The 9632-nt window shown below is 39.3% G+C and overlaps 1 long non-coding RNA gene across 1 annotated transcript; it reads left to right on the plus strand.

The window, feature by feature from the left end:
• Positions 1 to 3674: 3674 nt before the first annotated feature.
• LOC131531798 (uncharacterized) lies at positions 3675 to 4862 on the plus strand. Its single transcript, XR_009268788.1, has 6 exons — positions 3675 to 3751; positions 3824 to 3903; positions 4018 to 4160; positions 4278 to 4372; positions 4525 to 4602; positions 4705 to 4862. It is a non-coding gene; the product is annotated as an uncharacterized LOC131531798 (long non-coding RNA).
• Positions 4863 to 9632: the final 4770 nt, after the last annotated feature.

The following is a 9632-nucleotide window of genomic DNA, read 5'->3' on the forward strand; positions in this document are numbered from 1 at the left end:
TCCAGTATGGTTTTCTGGCCTTGACCCTTACGCACAGAGATTGTTCCAGATTCTCTGAATCTTTGGATGATATTATGCACTGTAGATGATGATAACTTCAAACTCTTTGCAATTTTTCTCTGAGAAACTCCTTTCTGATATTGCTCCACTATTTTTCGCCACAGCATTGGGGGAATTGGTGATCCTCTTCCCATCTTGACTTCTGAGAGACACTGCCACTCTGAGAGGCTCTTTTTATACCCAATCATGTTGCCAATTGACCTAATAAGTTGCAAATTGGTCCTCCAGCTGTTCCTTATATGTACATTTAACTTTTCCGGCCTCTTATTGCTACCTGGCCCAACTGTTTTGGAATGTGTAGCTCTCATGAAATCCAAAATGAGCCAATATTTGGCATGACATTTCAAAATGTCTCACTTTCAACATTTGATATGTTATCTATATTCTATTGTGAATAAAATATAAGTTTATGAGATTTGTAAATTATTGCATTCCTTTTTTATTCACAATTTGTACAGTGTCCCAACTTTTTTGGAATCGGGTTTGTACTACAGCAGTGACACACGGAGCCTGTGGCAAGCTATTCAGACTATCACAGACTACAAGCCCCCGCCACAGGCCTGTGATGACGACACATCCCTCCCAGATACACTCAACCACTTTTACTCACGGTTTGAAATGCTGAATGACACACCTGCACAAAAACTGCCCACACCTCCCAACGACCAGGCGCTCTGTCTGTCTCCAGCCAACGTAAGGAAGTCCCTATCTAGGATCAACCCACGCAAGGCTGCGGGTCCCGACAACATACCTGGCCGTGTACTGAAAGACTGCGCTGCACAGCTGACAGATGTCCTAACAGATATCTTCAACACCTCGCTGAGCCAGGCAGTCGTCCCCACATGTCTCAAATCCACAACAATCATACCGGTACCAAAGAAATCACCTGTGTCCTGTCTAAATGACTACCGTCCCATAGCACTGACTCCAATCATAATGAAGTGCTTTGAGAGGTTAGTCATGCACAACATCAAAACCAGCCTCCCCAACACACTCGATCCGCTCCAGTTTGCATACCGTCCGAACCGCTCTACGGACGATGCAATTTCCTCCACTCTCCACCTGGCTCTTACCCACCTAGAAAATAAAGACTCTACGTTAGAATGCTGTTCATTGACTTCAGCTCAGCATTCAACACAATAATCCCACAACAGCTCATAAATAAACTCAACCTGCTGGGCCTTAACAATTCCCTCTGCAATTGGATCCTGGACTTTCTAACCGGAAGACCTCAGTCAGTCCGTGTCGGCCACAACACCTCGAGCACTACCACACTGAACACAGGTGCCCCACAAGGCTGTGTGCTCAGCCCGCTGCTCTTCACGCTGCTGACCCACCACTGCACTGCCAAGTCCAGCTCCAACCACATCATCAAGTTCGCTGATGACACAACAGTGGTAGGCCTCATCAGCAACAACGATGAAACGCACTACAGAGAGGAAGTGGCACAGCTGGCGAAATGGTGTGGCACTAACAACCTGTCCCTCAATGTGAGTAAGACAAAGGAGGTTGTGATGGACTTCAGGAGAAACTCCGGTGATCACCCCCCACTGACCATCGACAGCTCGCCTGTGGAGAGAGTCAGCAGCACTAAATTCCTGGGGGTGCACATCACAGAGGATCTCACCTGGTCCACCAACACCATGTCACTCTCCAAGAAGGCACAACAGCGCCTACACTTCCTCCGCCGGCTGAAAAGAGCAAGTCTCCCTCCACCCATCCTCACCACTTTCTACAGGGGCACCATTGAGAGTGTGCTGACCAGCTGCATCACTGTCTGGTACGGAACTGTACTGCAGCAGACCGCAAGACCCTACAACGGACAGTGAACACCGCTGCAAGGATCATCGGTGCCCCTCTCCTCCATCCTGGATATTTTCCATACACGATGCTCCAGCAAAGCCAATAGTATCGTGAAGGACTCCACACACCCTCCCACAGTCTCTTCCAGCTCCTACCATCAGGAAGACGGTACCGGAGCATCAGAGCCCGCTCTGCCAGACTGCTCAACAGCTTTTTCCCCCAGGCTGTGAGAGCCCTGAACTCAAATCACCCCGCCTCTCTGAACCCCCATACAAACCCCTACCTCCTGTAACATGTAACGTGCAATTCAAGTGTGCTACACACAGGTGAGTGGGCCTGTACAAACCACCTGTAGTAGCACACTCTCCTCCTCTATGCGCACTAGTCACTTTTCACACACACTGCTGTGTGTACACAAATCCCACAAAAAGAACTCCGTAATATATGTATGTTTACATGCTCATGCACTACAAATCATCCTGCACTGTTCCCCAGCCAGCTGCTTGAACTCAATGTTTCTCCTTGCACATGTACAGTACTTATCTGAAGCATTCGTATAGTTTGTATAGTTTGTATTTTTTAGTTTGTATAGGTACTTTTTTATAGATAGTATATTTATATTTATAGTCAAAATCTATCAGTAGGATAGTTGTGTATAGGTTTATATTGTCTTACTCCATTGTTGTATGCCTGTATTTATGTAGCACCGTGGTCCTGTGAGGCACGACATTTCGTTCCACTGTATGCCCCCGCATGTAGCGGAATGACAATAAAGCTCAACTTGACTTGACTTGACTTGACTACTTCAACAATTGATGAAAGTGCATGCTATCACTATTGTCTACAATATTTCATGCTCCTGACTGCAATGACATACCTTTTACTATGTACACTTTTTGGAATCAGTGACTGACAGCTGGATTTTGACAAACGAGTTATCAAATTAGCATTAGTCTTTTAAAACAGCAATTTTCAATTTTGAACTTTCATTATCAATACCTCTTTATTAGCAATAGTACTTCTTATAACAACCCTGTTATTGAACAAACTGTTTATGATTATGCTGTTGGGATTTTCCTCTCTTTTCATATCACTGAATGTTTTAGTCTTCATGTACACAACCTTGCAATTCCATGCTGGTGAACCACACTCGTAGAAAAAAAAGGTTCTTTGGGGTTCTATATAGAACCCTAGGGTTCTTTACTCAACTCCAAAGAACCCTTTATGCCAAAAAGGTTTTTTTTTGGCACAAAAGGGTTCTTTGGGCTGAACCATGCTTTATGTATGTTTACACATTAGGCTATTTAAAATGATTATACTACATTATATTTGTGTTTTTATTTCCATTTTACTTTGACACACCTTTATTCTGAAGAAAATAAACTTAAAATTTACATCTGCACTGAATCAACCTATTAACTTATACCAACAAACTGATATAAAAAACAGGTATAAATACATGTGTACTAGCAATGTATAGCAATCTGGACAGTTTTATCTATTTATTAAAAGGTACACGCTAGTCTTGTATTTAATCAGCACACTAACATGGTTGCAAGTTCCTTAGTTATCATGTTATGTAAGATGCCATGCAGCTCTTTTATTGACGAGCAACATACTCATATGGAGTTTCAGTGTTTCATTTAAAAAGGCTATTGTCACTCATCCATCCAAACAGATGCATAAAATGATCTTTGACATAAACGGCAAACAACTTTAATGTGTAGCTATGCGCTGATCAGTTTTGTCTCGTCTGCACAGCGCCGCATTTCAGTCGCCCGCCTCTCGCGAGAGATCACATAAAAGCGCGCGAGCGCCGCTGTTTAAACTTCAACGGTTCACGGTGCTCTGAATGCGCTCAGCGCTCGGTAGAACGACGATTACATTGGTAAGTGAGAATATTAATTAATTTTAGCTTATTTTAATTACTTTTACATAAACCCTGGTCATTTTTATTTAGCAACCCGTTTCTTTCAAGAAGCTAAAAGAAGAAAGGTGGCTTATCGCGTTGTCCAGGACCGCTCAATTCTCCGCCGGAAGGTTTGTCATTTTTAACATGAATCCCTAAAGTATCTTGATAAAACTGTTGTGAATGTATCAATAATGCTGGCGAGAGTTCATGTTAGCCTAACGTAATATTTTTTTGCCCTTTAGATTGGACCTATACATATACAGGAAAAGATTAAACAAAGTTTCAGTCAAATCGCCGTCAGACAGCCGTTATAAACATGAATTCAAACCAAGAAGAACAAAGAGATAAGCTGATGGAGATGTTTCCATTTTTTCTGTGGATAACTGTGAGTATTTGGTGTTTGCAGTTATAGTATAGTGAAATATAAATATTTGTTTTGCTGAAGTAATTGTATATTATTCAAAACACACTGTATTTGGTTGTTGATGGTCATCTATCCCAGAGAGCACTGTTAAAGTTTTAGCTCCACCTTATCAGAGAGCTGAAAAGTGGGAGTCCGAGGAAACATGACTAACCTGCTGCAAAACAACACAAAAGGTACATGTATTTTTCTTAACATTTCCAACTGAAACTCATCAATCAGCTAATCTTATTCTTAAGTTACTGATATCTTTTTTTTTTCACCTTTTATCATGCAAGTTCTTATGATTGATTGATTAATAAATAAATATTCTGCACTGTCACTGCAGGTCTGGACTCTGGAGTGCAACATTACTTGTTTGGTCATCTACATCCAGATGAAAACACCACACTTTTCTCTAATTCAAGTAAGTTTTAATGTAATTGTGAGATATTCTTTTCTTTTTCCTGTTGTACTGTACTCTCCATAGGTCTAATAAATGTTTATCTGACTTGTATCCCCATTTTAGGATGTCAAGCCTACTCAACGCAAAGAGAGTTAGCATCAAAATGGACGTGTCACTGACCAATAACACAGAGATGCCAGAAGTGTCTGTTTGCAGTCTACTTTTTGTTCTGTATGGAGCATCCAAAATCCATCATTCAGTTAATTTCAATCATTACTATTTAGCCCTTCCCAGTGCTGAAATTGTCCTGGGTCCTTTGTTTTTATTGTTTAAATGCTTATCTGAATGTACAATTAATATTTAATGCTCATAAATAAAAAAACAAAACAATACTATGGTTAGTCTTTTAGCTCCCTTTTCAGAAACATGTGGTTCACAATTTTTCATGGGTTACAGAACTGGGGAAAGTTGCAGCATACAAAAAAAAGTCAGACTACTTGGTTTATAGGTTTATAGGAGAATGTGGAGTAAATGCTTGACATTTATTTAAGGTAAAGGGTAATGACCTGGTGGTGAGATGCAAAATAAGATTGTCATTAATATACTATTTGATGACAAACTTTTCACATTCTAATTTTACTTGTGTATTTAATTTTTTTTGCAAGTTAACTTTATTTATTTGTGCAAGTTAACATTCAGTTTTTTTTTTCGCCTACCATAGTCTGCATTAAATTGAGGAGAAATTCCTTCATCTCCCACACACAAGTTTAGGCTTCACATTTGTTCAGATATGGTCTCAGAAAAAAGAATAGTCTAGGTGGGCATTAATCTCTAGTACATCAGGCAAGGCAGTGATAGACTCACAATTGGCCTCAAGCACATCTGGCACTGATAACCCTGGTCTAGAGTAGGGATTATCATGTTGCACTATAGTAGTTGCTGAGCTTGAGCCCTCGAGGCAGGAAGCAAGGTCCTCAACCTGTTGGGTTAGGGCAGGAACTGTAGAAGCTACATCCTGTCTAGTATGCTTTGGCTGAGGATTACTGGTTGAAGCACTTAAAAAAAAAAAAAACTGTCAACAAGCCTCCCTTACATGAGCTGAGATGATAAAGCAGTTAATGCAGCCTTCTAGCTACTCATAGCTCTACCACTGTTTGTTATTGCTTCACTCAACGCTGCCAATGTCACACAGAGAGACGTTGCTCTACTGCACGCTGAGGGAAGGGGCAACTTGTGGCTTTAGCCATCCAGCTCTTTAAGCATCTGGATCTTCACCATCACACTAGAGCAAGCGTAGACAAGTTCGGTCTTAGAGAGTGTCTGTCCTGCAGAGTTTAGCTCCAACCCAAATCAAACACACCTGAACAAGCTAATCAATGTCTTCAGGATTACTAAGGCTATAAGCAGGGGAGGTTTTTTTTTAGGGTTGGAGCTGAACACTGAACTCGCCTACCCCTGCACAAGAGGAATGCTGTCCTGATCATGGAGTAAGTCTTTTACTGCTTCCATCTTCACCTGATGTTCAGGCTGATTCTGAGCCTATGCAGCTCAGACAGATTCGCCTCATCACAGTTAAAAGAGAATCACATCACTGAAAGACTGTATCTGTACTGTACTGTCCTCCATGGCTCCCTATTGTTTTAGGCCATCCATGGTAATCGGAGCATACTTCCCATATTAATTGCACAGAGAATACTATTTTGTATTGGAGTATCTCTTTTAATACCCTGGTCCGAGTTGGCTTGTTGTTTTGCGAGCACTGTGGTTTTGGACTAAGGAAGAAAAACTGTAGCACAGCCCCCTGGGCTTAGAGCTGCTGATGGCACCTGTCTCCTCTTCAGCGCCAGCCGGGAGAGCGCTGTATTTGCCTTGATCTCTGGGCTAATTACATTTGGATTACACTCAAAGCAGGATCTTTAACTATGCGTCAACATGCCCACATTGTCCTGCTACTACTTTCACCCTCTGCATGCAGTCATCAGCACAATGGCTCTGTGCTTGTAAAGCCTGCTGCACTCATTTTAAAGGTAAAACCTAAAAGTCAAGTTTATTAAAGGAAATTAGTTAATTTCACTCAAATAGCCCATTACTGAAAGTTCATTGCACTTACTGTAATATAAAAAAAAGAAAAGTTATGTGAGCTCAGTTATTGATTATATTAAACAGAACTCAGAACCAGATTTCTAGTTCCCAGCATGCTTTGCTTCAGAAAAAAAGTTTAGAATAAATGTCATTTCATGTGTTTTTGTGCAAGATTAATATAAAGGGAGATCTGTTAATGTTTATTGTTGCTATGTTGGGATTCAAAAAAGGTTTCTGTTATGTCTCAGTTTTGGGGGTTACCATTGAGCTAAAGAGTAGAGCCGTTGGTTAAGTCAAGGATGGACCAAAGCATTATTAGTAAATAATAGTCAGTAATAGTCTCTTGTTGTATTAGCACATGTGTACTAGCAGGCAGAAATAAATAGGCCTGTTAGCTAGGTAGCTAGTGATGCCTGTAAAAGAGAAGAGTCTATGTTAATAATTTAAGTGATTTTTTTCATTACAGTTAAGTTCCAGTAACATAACATTTGTTTTAGGAAATATTCCTTTAATGATCTCAAGTTAACAGTACTGATAACTACATATTTTTTATCATAATTTTATGATAAGCATTTAAATATCCTACTGAGGCATTATTAAGAGATATAGGGTGACAATTAATATGTTTTATGCATTCTATGTTCTGTAATAAATATAAGGCTATCAGAATTCAGAATTATATCTTGCTTTTTGGCCATATAAGTAAATTAGCAACTGCACCAAACGTACTTGGTTTCTGTCATAACCTCGGTTCCCTGAGATACGGGAACGAGTACTGCGTCTTGTTAAAGACGCTATGGGAAAAAGCCTTTTTTTCTCCTGAACTGAAGCCTTTTTCTCAATCACGCAGTGAAACAGGTATCGACAGGAAACTGCATATTTTGCCAAATTTGGGAATATAAGTAAAACTGATTTTCTTTTCTCCTTGAGTTCTATATCCTCCTATATCATACAATATAAACCATAAAAGCTTGATGTATTAAATATAGATAGATAGATAGATAGATAGATAGATAGTTTTTTTTTCTATTATTTCATCTGGCTTTACAGGGTTAAATAGTAATGTTTATTGCATTTTATTTCCAGCCACTATGCACACACACACACACACATTTATTTATCATTGTAATGTTTTATACTATAGTAAGAAATATGAGATATTATATGGTATTTTGGTATAAACTATGGTTACCATGGCATATTTTTTATGATAATAATAATGCTATTATTATGAGTCAAACCTGTTTTGGTACACCCCTCTCAAGGGATATTTTTTTCTTACATAGTACAGTCCGACTTGCCTTGGGCGGGCTGCGGCTCACTAAGATTACTTATTCTCTAGCTTTGTGTATTCATTTGTGTTTTAGAACAGCAAATGAACAAAAAGTCCAGCAAAGTCTTCTCAGATGTTAAAGCTGTGACCACAGGACGCCTTTCATGTATCCTGCACTTGTTCAAATATCAGAACAAGCTAAAAAAAACAAACCTGTCAAAAGCCCTGGACAGTTGCCATGATATACAGTTGAGATAAGTTCCCCTTTCCCCCTGATGTCATAGGCATTCAGCTGGCCTACAGACACACTGTAGGTTAACTTCTCTTCGACCTTGCCAGTGTTTCTTCAACCACACCTATCATTTACCATGGCACAAATGACACAGGATAAACTCCTGTCTTTCTTTAGAGCTAATCAGTCATTGGAGTTACTTATCAGTGATTGCAGTGATGTACAGTATACTGTCACCAAGCACTTTGTGTTGCTATTACACAGGGAGGAAATGACTTCATGCATGATGTTACCAAAAGAACATTAACAATTATTTAGTCGCAAATTAGCTATAAACTGTGGGGTAGAAGAAGGTAAAGAAAAAAGAATGTCTCATATTTTAGAGCTAAAGTAAACAAATTTAAAATGAAATAATTTCCTAGAGAATGCTCCATCTTATGCTAGCCTAAAATGTATAAAAATAAGCTATAGAAAGCTGTTGATCATTTTGTTAGAATAATGACATTTTTATGATGCCACCCTCATATACTATCATATTGATTTCTCATTAAATTCTTTAATATGCTAGGTCACAGTTTAATTCACCTTATTTTGATTTTTACCACATATTTTCTCTCATAGAAAATCTTTTCTAGTTGAATGTTTCTTTTATATTTGATTTGATTATATTGGGTTTCTAAGGTGATAATCTTGATATCACCTAGTTGAGCTTGCACTGTTTTTGCTGGCTAGTTTGACTGCCAGCAGTGAAGTTCACAAATAGTAGTAAAGTCAACAAGAATCTCTGAGTGAAACAGGATATTCACCTAGAAAAAAGTGTAGGATCTTGATGTAAGGATTAGAGGTGTGATTACAGCGTCCCAGCCTCAGACATCATGCCCGTAGACCGGCCACATTCTGATCGCTAAAAGTCTAAATCTGATTGGCTGACTTCTAACGGATTTCTGGCAATGTAGTGTGTGGCAGCCTTTACCTGTTTGCCAGAAAAAAAAAAAAAAAAAAAGGTTGTGTTCACAAAGATTATGACAATGAGCACTAAACACTGGATTTAAAAATAGTTAGTTGGGTAGAAGGGTTATAAATGTTAAAAGATATTCAGTAGTTTTGTTTGTGGCTCTTAGTTGTTTAAATATGGGAAAAGGATTCCTGAGTTATCTATAATTTTATTGGCTGTATGTCCTCTCACATACAGTATATGATGGAAGATCAGGTGAAGTACTTCACTGAATTTTTTTTCTCCTCAAAATATTGCCAAGTAAAATGCTGTAATCAGGAATGGATTTTTGCTGTCAGCACTCTTGCTTGTGTGACAATAGAGATCTGGGATCACGAGTCTGGGATATGTGATCCTGGTTCCAGGCGCCTTAATCCATGCATGGCTTTTCAGAATGTCAGCAAGCACCAATAGGCTATTTCAGAGTAAAACTACACATAAGAGTTTATTGGATAAATACTATGTTTTTG

The sequence above is a fragment of the Onychostoma macrolepis genome, chromosome 02, assembly GCF_012432095.1.
Source record: "Onychostoma macrolepis isolate SWU-2019 chromosome 02, ASM1243209v1, whole genome shotgun sequence".
In the NCBI taxonomy this organism is placed as follows: domain Eukaryota; kingdom Metazoa; phylum Chordata; class Actinopteri; order Cypriniformes; family Cyprinidae; genus Onychostoma; species Onychostoma macrolepis.